The 15,069-nt window shown below is 37.5% G+C and overlaps 1 protein-coding gene across 11 annotated transcripts in view; it reads right to left on the reverse strand.

The window, feature by feature from the left end:
* The window catches only part of Fhit (fragile histidine triad diadenosine triphosphatase), a 1,420,772-nt gene that overhangs the window by 1,052,238 nt on the left and 353,465 nt on the right, over nucleotides 1-15,069 (reverse strand). Inside the window, exon 1 of one of the 11 annotated variants that reach the window (XM_048801205.1) lies at nucleotides 765-815. The exons of the other annotated variants lie outside the window; for them this stretch is intronic. The gene's annotated coding sequence lies outside the window, so the exon portion shown is untranslated. Of the gene's footprint in view, nucleotides 1-764; nucleotides 816-15,069 lie in introns of those variants that run through there. 11 annotated transcript variants of the gene reach the window in all.

Consider the following 15,069-nt stretch of genomic DNA (forward strand, 5'->3'; position numbering starts at 1 on the left):
AAACTTGATCATCCTATAAATTTCCAAGGGCTCTGTCTGCTTCAAATTAAATGCCACCAGTTAATTCACAGGTCAATGTCGAGGCCAACCTCACAGACTACTTGAGTAATTAAAAAATTTATATGAAAACATGGAAAAGGAAAGTGTCTGTCAATGTCAAATACATAAAAGACACACTAGGAGACAATGATTGCTATACTGCAAAGCATTTTTAAACTACTGGCAATATATCTAAAATGAAGATCTATGAAGAAAATAAAAGAAAGACCTTATAAGGCATATGGTAAGCTTTTTGCATAAGATTATTCAGAAAGTCATAAGCATTTTTGGCTTTGTTGTTTTACTACACAAATGACCCAAAGTGGAAATAGCGTCAGCTGGAATATGGGAGATCTTCATGTCTTTATTCAGTTGAGTTATATTATTAAAAATTAATATGGCATAACATAGCATGTATTATTCTTAAATACATAAAAGAATCTGAAGCTATATCAAAAGATTATCACATTCTGTCCAATATACCATATATTTATAAATTAAACTTACTAATAAACATGTAACACACAGCAAGGACATGTGTGAAACAATGAGAAAGAATAGAATAGAGGATTTAGAAATCTACATACATACAACAGTGAATGAAAACTGCAAAGCATTCCCAAGGATCTAAACAGCCTATACAAAAATAAAGTCATATCTTAAGGGAGGGAATTTGAATTCTAAAGCCAGAGCCTAAGGCAAACATAACATGTAGTCAAACTTACCAGTGAAGATCACTTAAATCACCTGTAGGGTGCAAGTAATAGTGCTTTGTGTATTCAAGCTGACAGTAAATATTTGAGAACAAACAACTGAGCTAGGCTAAAGGAAGGAAGTAATGAAAAGTCCACAAACAGATGTCTGGGTATTGAAACTGCCTTGTCTTTAAGGAGTTACTACCATTCTCCATCACTGAGTCTTCACCAGGTAGGTGAGAAAGTATAATCATAAACCCTCCAACAGGGCTTTCACCACTGTATCAACATTAACATTTCATAACTTTAATGTATTTATTAAAAGAGGTACTTGTCATTGTTAAGAATAAATAGGGTAACATATGCAAGCATCATCCGAAGTGGCCCAGAGTGATAATTGATAAATGTGCTACACTTTAATATTTAATATGACTTCATTAGACCCATAAACACACAACTCTTTGAAATCTTATATAGAAAAATATAAAAATCTGGGTCTCTTCTTTCCAAGTCTGCATTGTCAGTTAGGACACCTCTGAACAGCTGTCACTGGCATCCTTCTAGGCACGCGAGAGGTCTCACCCCAGTATTGATTCTAAGTGGGCATAAGGTGAATCCACTGCACATAGCAGCACTCCTTTATGCTTGGGTCACATCTCAGCAGGTGGGCTCCCTGATTAGGGATCATCTTTCCAAAGATACAACACAGCACAGTGCATTTAAACCACAAGGCTATCAAACAAGGAAGATCTGTTGCTTTTCCAAAAAGGCATTTCTATCAGCTCCACCAAGAAAGCACATAAGCCCATGTAACCCATTCTAATTCTGGAAAACACATTCACCAGTCCCTTTTGCTGTCACTTACAATGGGTGCCTCAAAAATCTAGAAACAAAATCTTTCTTCTCCATTTCCTCTGTATCCCCTTTCTTCTTCATCCCTTCCTTCCTTGAAATTTCCTATGGTCAGTGCACAGCAAAATGGAAAGTCAGATGGACTTTCCTATTAGTCAACATTTCTGTGATATACTCATTTATTTGGTCTTCATATGAACTCCCTCCAGGTTGCTCCTTGATGGGAATAAGGTATGACAAATGAAATAGAGAACTAGAGGCACAATTTTATCCTTGACATATGAAGAAAGAATATTTTTTTTCTCCTGGATTTATGGTGTAATGCAACCCAGACACTTTCTTTTCCCAGGTTTTGTACTTCCTCCTTACTACTGCGTACCATCATGGCCACCATCATAAATGTACAGAGTGCCTATGGCTGGGGCCTCTAGGTAGTGCCCAAATGATCTGTTACAGATAGTGTTGTCTTCAGTTCCCCTTTGGCTTTAGTGTATTTTCCATTCCTGCTCCTTATTGAAATCTGTTTCCAATTACTTTTCATAAGATGCTTTAGCTTCCTTTTCTTTCCCTTAAGTTGGATCTCTTTCATTTCTGTGCCCTTCTGGGCTTGAAGCATAGTTATTTCCTCTACTTTTTACAGAGGTTTACATCTCCAAATTTAGAAACTCTCAAGAAATTTACTATAAAACTGCCTTTTCTAAGGTAATTTTTAGCAATGTTAACTAAAAGGAAAATTTTAGGTTCTTGGAATGGCAGGGCCTCAGGTCTCAGCTATAACTTTTATTACATCTCACGATGATGACTAGAATTATAATACCTTCTTGAACAAGCCAAACTCTTCAAAGATGGCCACCCTTCCACCCCCAGATTGCAACTCAGGCTGTGTAGGAGACTAGTGGTCCAGGTTTTTGAGTTACACAGACATGGGTTGGAATCCAGCCTCTGGCACTTAAGTGGGGTGTAACCTTGAGTAAGTCATTTATTTAACTCTTATAAGTTTCCATTTTCTTGTCTGAAAAAAATACCAATATTTACCTAATGAGAATGATGTGAGGATATAATGAGATATTCTTGATGAAATATGTACAATGGTTGGTACAACTTAAGTACTTGTTCAGAGTAAAAATGGGTGACATTTTCATATATGACAGGTTTTTCTTCAAAGAAGTTCATAACTTTAAGAGAAGAACATAAACAAATTATTTAGTGTACCCTAGTCTTTAAATATAGTTCATTCAGTGTTTTTACACTTGCGAAGTTACTGCATATTTTAAAACTGAAACTGAAAATTGAGAACAAACATAAAGAGCTAGGATTTGAAGTCTAAAGATGTAATGTTGTCTGTTTGAGTAAGGACTCTATACCACACACAGGGTATCTGGAAGCCACTGCACTTCCCTGGCACAAGTTGTGCAGAAATGAACAACCCATTTGACATTGCTACAACACATTTAAAGCCACTGGGAAGGTAACTGAATATTTATTGGATATAAACTAATAAATATTCCTTCTGGAAAAAAAAGAGCTAGAATTTGGAACCAAAATATAGATAACCAGTTATAAATTTGCACATTTATAATTAAGAGTCTCTATTCTCTAAAAACATATACCTCTTAAAATATATTTCATGCATTTATTTAACCATGGAGACTGAATATTTTTATTATTGGTGGCAAACTTGTTTCTGAAAGGGAAAACTATGTAATTATAAGGCAGACTTTACAAATTAACCTTCTATACGTGGGAAGAACAAAAAGTAGACAGTAAAAGGTTGAGAAGAGATAGTAGAGAAGAGAAAGAGGGAGGGAGAAACAGAATGAGAATGAAATCAAAGAGGTCCAATGAGAAATATTATTTGGCTTTTGGCCCTTCCATGTAGCAACATAGATAATATAATCATACCATTTATGATTGCTGTCAGTTCTCTCTATGGAAACAGACTGAACAATGGGACACCTCCTACTTCTCAACACAAAGAGAGAAAAATTGTCATTTCCTTACAGGACATTTTCTAAAAAGGGAAAGAGAGAGAGAGAGAGAGAGAGAGAGAGAGAGAGAGAGAGATACAGAAACATACTTTTTACATATGTAAAACATTATTATATGTATGCATTTTCCTTACTATGATTCCAAAAAATAAAGGTGAATATCAAAGTAGAATGATGGAATTAATTGGGTCAACACAACAGAGTAAGTCAGGATTTTACTCTGGGAGATAAATAAATTCTTTCAGGGCACAAGAATGAAAAATTCATTGATCGATCCTGATCTGTAAAAAGAGCACTCTGATCCACTTTTGTATCAATCCACTTGCTTTTAAATGCTATTTCTGCTATTTACTTGAGAAAGTTTCTTATCTATTATGTGCTTGGCTTCCGCATTTTTAAAATGGAGATGAAAATATCTGTAAGGAGGAGAATATTAGGCTTGTCATTCTCTGTCTCCCTATATTTCATCTCTCTTCAAGGAGTAACTCTTAATTAGATTGACCAATTAAAGCTTGTTAAATCTTATTTACAAGGTAGCAGGGTCATTGTACAACACGGCTTCCTTCCTCTATTTCACTTCTCTTCTAAGTTGGGGAAAGTCTAATCTCAGGGCAAGCAACCATTTCCTTCTCTCTCCTGCTTTCCTTTCACCTCTAGGAAACAGCCTACATGAGCCAAGCTGGTGTCCAAGGTCCCCACTCTTCACTCCACACCTCATTCTTTCCCGTTCTCTCCCACTTTCCTCCACTCAGAATTCTCGAACATGCTGTTTGTTTGAGAAAACTACTTAGGAAATAACAGGAAGTCCCATTTAAGACCTCTGCCAGGTCAGCCTACCTTTATCAGTGTTCTCCAGTGGAAGGTACTGGGCACTGGCCCAACAAATACCAAAGTGAGTGGCCAATCATTACCACTGCCACTTGGGGGACTGCACACTAGCTTTTCCCTCTGTCTGAAATGCTTGCATCTTTAAATCATGGCTCTTTAGATCACTCAGCTCTCAGCTTGAATGTTTTCTCCTCAGGGAGGCCTTCCCTGACCACCCATCTACAGCAGCCTCTCACCAGCACCAAATCTTTCCATTATACCCATCTTTTACTCTGTTAATGAATCTCATCACATCCATTACTTTTCCATTTACGTGTTTGTTGTTGATTCCTTCCTACTTCCCAAACAAATACACACATCAAACACCATCAGGACAAAACAGGTGTCTGGTTTATCACTTGTTTATCCAGAGTCAAAAGCCTGTCACAGAGTAGGTGCTTGCCTGCTACCTCCTATGCCCCACCAGGTCCAACGGAATACCTTAGAAAGCACCTCTCCTCAGCTGACCAGGACACTAGCTAGAAAATGAAAGCTCTCTAAATCCTAATCAAGGCATCTCATCTCACAAGTTTCTTTTCTCCAAAATTAATTTGTTTAACCTACTCATTAGTAGAACAAAAATAATTTACCCTATTTGTATTTTGAAATAAAACCAACATAAGAAGCACAGCCTTGGGGCTGGGGATGTGGCTCAAGCGGTAGCGCGCTCACCTGGCATGCGTGCGGCCCAAGTTCGATCCTCAGCACCACATACAAACAAAGATGTTGTATCTGCCGAAAACTTTAAAAAAATAAATATTAAAATTCTCTCTCTCTCTCTCTCTAAAAAAAAAAAGAAGCCTCACATACCTAGAAGAGAGTCAGCAGATACTTTTTTTACTCATCAGGATGGTTCTAAAGAAACTGTTTATACTCACTCCCCTGTCACCACATACACAGTAGAAAGCTCACCTTTGCAATTCTGACCATACCTGCAAGGGGACTTGGGAACTTATTCTTTGAAAAGAGCAAATCTGAAGCCATAATGTTTTTGAAAACATAGCCAGTTAACTCATCCCCCCATCCCCAGGACTGAGAATCCAATCCAGGACCACACACATGCTAGGCAAACACTATACTATACCACATAGCAATGTCCACAACCCCAAGATTTCCTCTTAAGAAAATCACAATCCCAAACAAAGATATCTTCATGCCATCTTAAATTGGGGATAAATTTTAAGTTGGGGCTTAGAGAGTCCCTTGGATATCTCTTCAATTCCTCACAGATCAGATGTGGTACAATCTCTCAAAAGGGCCAAACAAAAGCTTTCTCCACATATTAGCACAGGTAGCTGTTTCTTTGACTGAAGATCAGATGAAGTTTCTGGTGTCAGTTAACTAGCTATATATTTTTGAATGCAGAACAGAATAGGTCAATCACACTAAGGGATTCAGTAGGACAAGACTGCCTTTCATCTCCCATATCCCATTTACTAAGAAGCCTATATCCATTGAGGTGTTATCAAACAGAATTGCTAATATTATTTAAATTGGAACTCCTTACTTTTCCTTTTTTTTTTGCCAATTCTATATGGTTATAATGGCAAAAGTTGAATGCATACAGAAGCAACCCCATCCTATTCAGTACCACTTATTTTTATGTCATGAAGTTTTTCTGCTAAAAAATAAGATACCAGCCCTACAGAACTTTATCATGCTACGTGGACCCCATTTTTCTACTGCATTGACAAAAAATGAAGACAGATTATCACACTTAGAGAAAATCCCTAAAGAAAATTCCTTATAAGTTGAACAACAACAAAACAGGCAGACCCAAATATTTCTATGCTGTAGTTAATCTTGTAATATCTTACACCTGTATTTGAAGTAGGCTTGATACAATTATACACAGAAAAAAGGTAAAACCCACATTTCCATGTTATGATGGTTCATTTTATATATTAACTTTACTAGGCTGTGGGATGCCCAGAATGCATTATTCTGAGTATTTCTGCAAAAGTGTTTTAGATGAGTTTAACATTTAAGTCAATAGACTGAGTAAAGCAGATTGTTCTTCCTAATGGTGTGGAGGAGGTACTCATTCAATCAGCCGAAGGCCTGACTAGAACAAAAAGATCCACCTTCCTGAGAGGAAGAGGGAATTCTTCTACTGGCCAGTCCTGAGCCAGGACATTGGTTTCATCCTGCTTTGGGACTCTAAATGAAACACTGGCTCTTCCTGAGTCTTGAGCCTATTGATCTTTAGACTAGAATTATAGCATTGGCTCCCCTGGGTCTCCAGTTTATTAATCACAGATCTTGGGACTTGACAATCTCCATAACTGTGTGAGCCAATTCCTTATAATACATTTTGAAAATATATATGTGTGTGTGCATTTGTGTGTGTGTGTGTGTTTCTATACATCCTATTAATTCTGTTTCTCTGGAAAACTCTAATACAAGTGCTAAACCCACACCCAAAGATTAATAACTTTCATCAATCTGGCAACTAACTACATGTTTCTTTATGAACGATGTGACATTTTTTTCATGAGCCATCATGTCACTCCATCACTCACTCTAGATCTCTCCTGATGTGTTTAAGAATTTTCATACTATATTAAAATGTAACACATCAGACAAAGAAGGACACAGTGAGACTGAACTGATGAGTAGTTACTAATGTGAAATTTCACCTCTGAAATTTCCTTCTAGAGTCTTCCTCTTGAACCCCAATAGAAAAGTTTTACAATTAGGGTTTCTCATTTCAAATGTGACCAAAAATATTCTCTCTCTTTGATAACAGAGCCCAAATTTTGATAGACAGCAATGAGTTCAGTCTTAGATTACTTACAATAATTGTTCTAAGCCAATCGTGGTAATGTCGTTTTCTTTTGCTACTTGGTGTGTGTGTGTGTGTGTGTGTGTGTGTGTGTCTGTGTGTGTTTTCCTGTTGATAAAATTAAGAGCCTTGCCCATGCTAGGCAAGAGCTCTACCACTGATACCATGGAGCTATGCTTCCAGACCCTCATGAGCTAATGAATGGAAATATATTGAAGCTCCATGAAGGACTTTAACCTTTGATACAACACCAGAATTGCATGAGAAAGAAGCCTTTTTTCCCCCACCTATATCATCTTTCCTCTTTTGGATGCTGTCATGTAAAAATGTTCTGCTTGGATCTCTGGCAGCCATCTTTTGACCATGAGGCAACACTAAGAGATAAAAGATCCTGAGGATGAAAGAGGAACCTCTTACATGATGTCACTGAGTTAACAACTAAACCTGAGATCTTTTACCTTCTGTCTTCTTATAAGTAAATTAATATCCTTATGGTTTAAGCCAATACTACTTGAGTTTTCTGTTACTGTAGAAGAATAAAACTCAGATTCCACTCTAACCCCAATCTGATTTGTTACAGGGCAAGAGAACATACAATAGTAACTACAAAACTACATCCATTATTGTGGACCTGTGGTGCCCCCTTAGAGTTCTTTTTCCTCGAAGAAGAATATGTGTTTCTCTTTCTCTAGCTCTAAGAAACTGTTCATTTAAGACTGAAAGAATAAATGAGCTTGTATGAAGATGAATCCCAACCCAAAGACATAAAAACAAGCAAAGAATCATCTAAACACCATGTTAGGTAATGTGAGGACATATGCTTAAAGAAGCTCATTGTTTTTGGAGGAAGATGTATCAGCTCTGTTTGGATGAGAAAAATTAAGTTGTAATAATGATAGTATTTCAGTTAATATATCTGATGAGGAGGGCAAGGAGCCCATTCCCAGCATGTAATTTGGCACTAGCTTTAGAGGCTGCAGAGGAACACAATGAAAACATTTCAAGGTCATCAGTTGAAATGATAATTCATTCAAGGCAGATGAACTTGCTTCCTGGTAGACAAAGGTGGGAGGAGAGTTGATGGCTGATACAACTGACACCTTCAAAATTACAAAAGGTACAGATACAGAAAACCAGGGTTGATTCACAAATTTCAGAAAAGCAGAATAACCCTAATGTACAACTTCCCAGTTTCCCTCAGTTGGACTCATTCTCCATACTACAGCCAATACAATCTTTTAAAAAAATCCAAACATTTTAAGTCCATCTCCTGCCTAAAGATCTTCAATGGCTTGCCACTGAGTCTTTGATAAAAGCCCTAAACCTTGTCATGATCCAAAAGTGCTTCAGGATCAGCTCTGTCTGCCTCACTAACTTCATCTCCCACCATACTTTTCCCTCTCTAGGCTCTCACTTGCCATCATCCTTCCATGGACAGGTCTCAACATACTCTCAGAGGCCTCAAGACCAATCAAATCCTGCACATCCTCTTCATTCATCTACTGAATACTCATAACCAATTTGGGGGAGTGTACTTCATTTTTATGTGGAGGTCATTCCTAACCACACTCCTCTCACAACCCAGGTTACCCTTCCACCAGGTATACTGCCCATTGCATTCTCTTTCCCTTGTATACCACACATTTATACCAGCAATGAATTGATTCATGACTACGTTCTCTAAACTTCATGAAGGTGAGGACCATGCCTGCCTCCTTCACCCACTTACTGGCATATAATTAGCTTCAATATACATAAAATGAATAACTAGTTTTAATTTCCCATTGCACTGACACCATCTTTGGAGGGGAAACTTTTCACAACTCAAGGGCACATATGGAAAGATTTATACAAAAATAAGAAAAGTCCTTAAGGGTGATTTTAATGACTAGATATACCTTTTAGATATCAAGTTCCTTCCTAATATGTCCCACAATGCTATACAACTGAGTTTAGGGAACAAGTTAAGAAGTCAAGACAAGCCAGTAGTTGGAACCCAGTTTTGCTACTTATCAGCTTCATGATTTGATATTATTCCCTAATCCCTCTAAACTTAAGTTTCCTCATCTATATAATGAGAATAATAACAAAAGCACTCCAGTAGTGGTTTGTAAGGATTAAATGAGATATTTCACAGGAGCTTGCCACAAAGTTTTCACATATTGAATGTTCAAGGAGGTTCTTCATTGTTCTGCCATCATCATAGAGACAGAATATGAATTTAACTCCACTACTAGATAGACTACAAGAGCTTAACAAATGTTAGTGTTGTTATGAGTGGTGCTGCCAATATTATCTGTGGCAAAAAGGATAAGCATTCATGTTAGCACACTCCTCCTTAAAATTTGATAGGTCCATGTTTCTCTTGGTCACTATGCTGGCCCAGTGCCTTGCACAGTCCTTGACCTCGAGTGCTTTTGCAATAAACGCTTTCTGAATGAGTATTTGAATCAAAGAGCATAATAATGCTGATACTCTCAGAAGCTAGTAAAAAGAGAAAGGCAGAGTTCGGCAGGAGACAGGAAAGCAGAACAAGATTATTTTTTTCTTAGGGGAGAAAAAAACCTTTTAAGCAATAAGATTAGAATTTCCATTTTAATGGCATAAAATGGAGAACTCATTGAGAATTCTGTGCTATAATATGGTCAAAGCAAAGGCCAATAATGAAGACAGCGATATTCAGAACATCACATCTATGGTCAGCTTTCAGACCCTGAAAAGTCAATTAGAACATTCCAGGAAATAGCTGCAGTTTCATTCTAAAAGAAGATTATAAACTCTGTCCACAGTTCATGCTTTGTCTACCAATCTACCCTACAGCCTTATGAAGTGAAGGCTTCTGTTCTCTCTTCTACCTTGCTCCATGACAATAAAATTCAGAGGGTCTCCATCTCTAAAAGGAAGCTTTGGTGAGTGCCTCATTATGACTCTTACACATGACACAAGACCTGCCACCAATATAAGATGAATGAGAATCAATTATTAAATAAGAAATAAGCCATGCATTTCACAAAAAGCCCACTTTCCTGAAACTCTGTGGCCTTGAAGGCATTTAGACTTTGGTGTCAAGATTCCTAGCATTGCTCATTGCCTTGGCCAGCAGTCCCTCTGGACTACTGAAGACTTCTTTGAAATACACATAATCACAGAATGCAATGCCTAAGTGCAACCAAATGATTTAAGAGCACCATGACAGCCTTCACCCACGATATTCGTCCCTTCCTGTCTATTCACTTGTGATCCAGATGAAAACTTGAAATGCAATCTGCATATTGATATTCCCTTAAAAAGGATTCCAGCAGCTGTTTAGGGGAGGTTGTTTTAGCAGCTTTAGAAATCAGGACAATTTTGCATTTGTGGAGTTTATGGGCATAGTTTCTATTCCACAGAAATAAAGCTGTACTAAAGGAAGTATTCATTCCCTGTCCCAACTAGAGTATGGAGTAGTGGTTAAGCATATGTACTACAGAATGAGACAGACCCAGGTCCTCTTTGAGGTACCCCATTAATCTCTGCATGACTTACACAAAGCAGTTACACAGATAAATTTTGAATATTTTTGAATCTCAGCTACATCAGTTAAATTATATTATACTTACCTAGCATGGAAGAGCTTAATAAATGTTAGATGTTAATGCCCATGTTGTTGTTGTTGCTGTTTCTGGTTTTTTTCGTTTTTTTTTTTTTTTGTGTGTGTGTGTGTGGCAGAGATGATTAGCCTTGACCCAGGCACACAACTGGACTACATTTCTAATCTCCAATACAGTTAGGTGGGTTCAAAGAACTGAATTCTGGTTATTTGGAATGTGGTAGATGTGATATACATCACTTCTTGAGTAGTTCCACAAAAATCTTATAGACTCTATCTTTTACTATTTCCTTCTCCTTTCACAACAATCCTGAAGGTAATTTGTCGAATAATCTAGAGCTACCACATGGAAGGGATATAGATCCTACCCAAGAACCTTCCAGGAGAGCCACTCTTCAAAAACACTTGCAATGGGTCCTAAATGAATGAGAAATAAACTTTTTGTCCTGTCCTGATAAGTACTGAGATTTAATGTTGCTCATTACAGCAATTAGCGTTCCCTGGGGTTTGTCACTCTGTACACTATTGATGTGTTAGACTACAAAATTCTTTGTTAGTGGGGGCTATCCTGTGTGTGATAGTGTTTTGTAGCATCCATGGTCTCTACACACTAAATGCTAGAAGTAACTTCTCCTGTAGACATGATAACTCAAAATGTCTCCAGATATTGCCAAATGTCACCTGAGGAGTAAACTCATCATTGGTTGAGAACTGGTCTACCCTGATTAGAACATTCCCATCACCATCATCATTACTGGGTTTAGTCTATGATTTGCTTGAAATCTCAGGAAAAGAACAAAATCCAAAGTTCCAAACATAGGTTCAGCACATTTTTTACTTAAGGAGAATAATGTTAAATTGTGTCAAAATTTAAAGAAAGGTAAAGGGTTAAGTAGTAAACACAAAATTGTAAGTGATGGAATAACAAAATAAACACAATCAATAAAAGGCTGGCTTGATCATTTTGGTTAAGTAGAACAAAATTTTGTTTAAAAAACTTAATCTAAATATTTGGGCACAGGAATTTGAATGTATTTAACAAATATTGTAGAATATTTACTATGGACTGAACATAAATTGGTAAATAAAACAGATAAATTCCTGGCTTCAGGGAGATGAAAGGTTAATTAAAATACAGTGAATTTTTTTGAACATCTTGATTGGCAGAATTCTAAAGCTGTCCCTATATGCCTTTCCTCCCATGGTGTCCAATCATACACTAATCTTGGTCTTGCTTTAAAGGGACTTTGAAGATGTAACTATGGTTACTAGTCAGTTGATTAAAACATAAGAAGATTATCCTGGATTATGTGGGTGTGTCCACTGTAGTCACATGAAACCTTCAAAATATAAAAGGAAGGTGGAAGAGTGAGAGAGAGATGGCATAAGAGGATGTAAGAAAGACACAGGAATTAGAGGCACCTAAAACATATATTGGAGAAAAGATAGCCTTTTCAACAAATGGTGCTGGGGAAACTGGAAATCCATATGCAACAAAATGAAATTAAGCCCCTATCTCTCACCATGCAGAAAACTCAACTCAAAATGGACCAAGGACCTAGGAATTAAACCAGAGAAGAAAAAGTAGGCCCCAATCTCCATCATGTTGGATTAGGCCCCAACTTCCTTAACAAGACTCCTATAGCACAAGAAATAAAATCAAGAATCAATAAATTGGACAGATTCAAACTAAAAAGCTTCTTCTTAGCAAAAGAAACAATCAGTAAGGTGAATAGAGAGCCTACAGAATGGGAGCAAATTTTTACCACAAGCACATCAGATAGAGCACTAATCTCTAGGATGTATAAAGAACTCAAAAATCTTAACACCAAAAAACCCCAAATAACCCAATCAATAAATGGGGCAAGGAATTGAACAAACACTTCTCAGAAGATGATATACAATCCATCAACAAATATATGAAAAAAAAGTTCAATATCTCTAGCAAATAGGAAAATGCAAATCAAAACTACTGTAAGATTTCACCTCACTCCAGTCAGAATGGCAGCTATCAAGAATATAAGCAATAACAACAAAAAGAATACAAACAACAATAAGTATTGGCAAGGATGGGAGGAAAAGGCACACTCATTCGCTGCTGGTGGGACTGCAAATTGATGCAGCCAATATGGAAAGCAGTATGAAGATTCCTTGAAAAGCTGGGAATGGAATCACCATTTGGCCCAGCTATCCCACTCCTCAGTCTATACAAAAGGCTTAAAAACAGCATACTACAGTAACACAGCCACATCAGTATTTATGGCAGCACAATTCACAACTAGCTAAATTGTGGAACCAACTTAGATACTTCAGTAGATGAATGGATAAAGAAAATGTGGTAATATACACAATGGAATATTACTCAGCAATAAAAGAGAATAAAATCATGGCATTTTCAGGTAAATGGATGGAATTGGAGAATATCATGCTAAGTTAAGTAAGCCAATCCCAAAAACCAAATGCCGAATGTTTTCTCTGATATGAAGATGCAGAACCATAATGGGGATGTGGGGTGGAGAATGGGAGGAATGGAGAAACTTTAGATAGGGTAAAGGGGGTGGAGGAAAAGGGAGAGAACAGGGGGGTAGGAAGACAGTGTAATGAGATGGACATCATTACCTAAGTACATATATGAAGACACAAATGGTGTGACTCTACTTTGTGTACAACCAGAGACATGAAAAATTGTACTCTATGTGTGTATTATGAATTGAAATGCATTCAGCTGTCATATATAAACAAATTAGAATAAATCAATAATTTTTTTTAAAAAGAAAAAGAAAGAAAGACACAGGAGAGGGGAAGACAGATTGCCAGCTCAAGAAAAAATAGATGTGCCACTGATAGTTCTGAAATATAGAAAGACTATGTGTGAGGACCAGAAAGAGGGCCTCAGGGAGCTAAGGGTGGACCCCATCTAATACCCAGCAAGGAAATGGGAAATTCAATCCTATGACTACAAAGACCTGACTTCTCCAACTACCTGGATGAGTTTGGAAGTTCATTCTTCTCTAGAGCCTCCAGTGAGAAGCACAGCCCTAGGGACAATTTTCAGTCAACTGAGCCCTGCATTCTGCTTCTGACCTACAGAAGTATAAGATAATAAATGTATGTTGCTTTAAGTCTATAAATTCATAGTAATCCACTAGTGTAGCAATACAAAACTAATCAACCATCATGCAATAAATACTGCAGAGGAGAATGGGTTAAAGAAAATAGGTATTAAAATATGCTTTATCCTTCATCAATCTCAGGGTGGCTAAGTATTTGATAAGCTTATTTGTAGAATAAATAAATTGATTCATATTCTCATTCATCCATTTAAAAATACATATTGGATGCTTCCTCTCTGGTAATCCCTAGGCAAAGTGTTGAGGATAAAAGGTGAAAAGATATTGTGCTTTACTTTTAATTGTTCATAATTAAAGTGAAGGATAGAAGCACGTACACTGAATAATAATGCAGAGATCAGAATAAGGGCCTTAACATCACTTTTATTTAAGTGTGAATAAAAGTATGAGCAGATGGCGAGGAAGCAAAGAATAACAATGACAGCTAACATGTATTGAACACTTGCCTCACTTATCTTCACAAAAAGCCCACAACTGTGATCTTTTCCATCTTGCACATGAGGAACCTGAGTTATAGGCTGGTAAGAATCAATCTCAACTCAGAATCAGTAAGGAATAGAGCTCGGGCTTTACCCCAGGCAGTCCAACCCCAGAGCCTACACGTTGACCCACTTTGCTTTACAGTCTTTGATCTCAAAAGAATAGGGAGGATTCCCAGAAGGGCTGAGATTCAGGATGAGTACCTCTATCGAGGGCAAAAGAAGGGGTCTGTGGAAGAAATAGCTTCAGTGAAGCTTGATATTCAAGATAAAGGTGCACGGAATGGCATATTCTGGAAAAACTTTCAGGATCAGGATGAAGGAGGGACTGATGACAGATGAAGCTGAAGTATACATTGTCCTGACTTAAAGGACATGGACCCTATGACCAAAACACCTGTTAAGAACAACTTAAGGAGAAAAAAGTTATTTTTGTTCATGGTTTCAGAGGTTTTCAGTCCATGGTCATCTGACTCCATTGCTCTGAGTCTGAGATAAGGCAGAACATTACAGTGGAAAAGAGTGGTGAGGGAAAGTTTCTCAGCTCATAGCAGCCAGGAAGAAGGGGGAGAGGTGTGTGTGGAGAGAGAGAGACAGAGAGAGAGAGAGAGAGAGAGAGAGAGAGAGAGAGAGAGGGAGGGAGA

Source organism: Marmota marmota, unplaced genomic scaffold (genome assembly GCF_001458135.2).
Source record: "Marmota marmota marmota unplaced genomic scaffold, marMar, whole genome shotgun sequence".
NCBI lineage: Eukaryota > Metazoa > Chordata > Mammalia > Rodentia > Sciuridae > Marmota > Marmota marmota.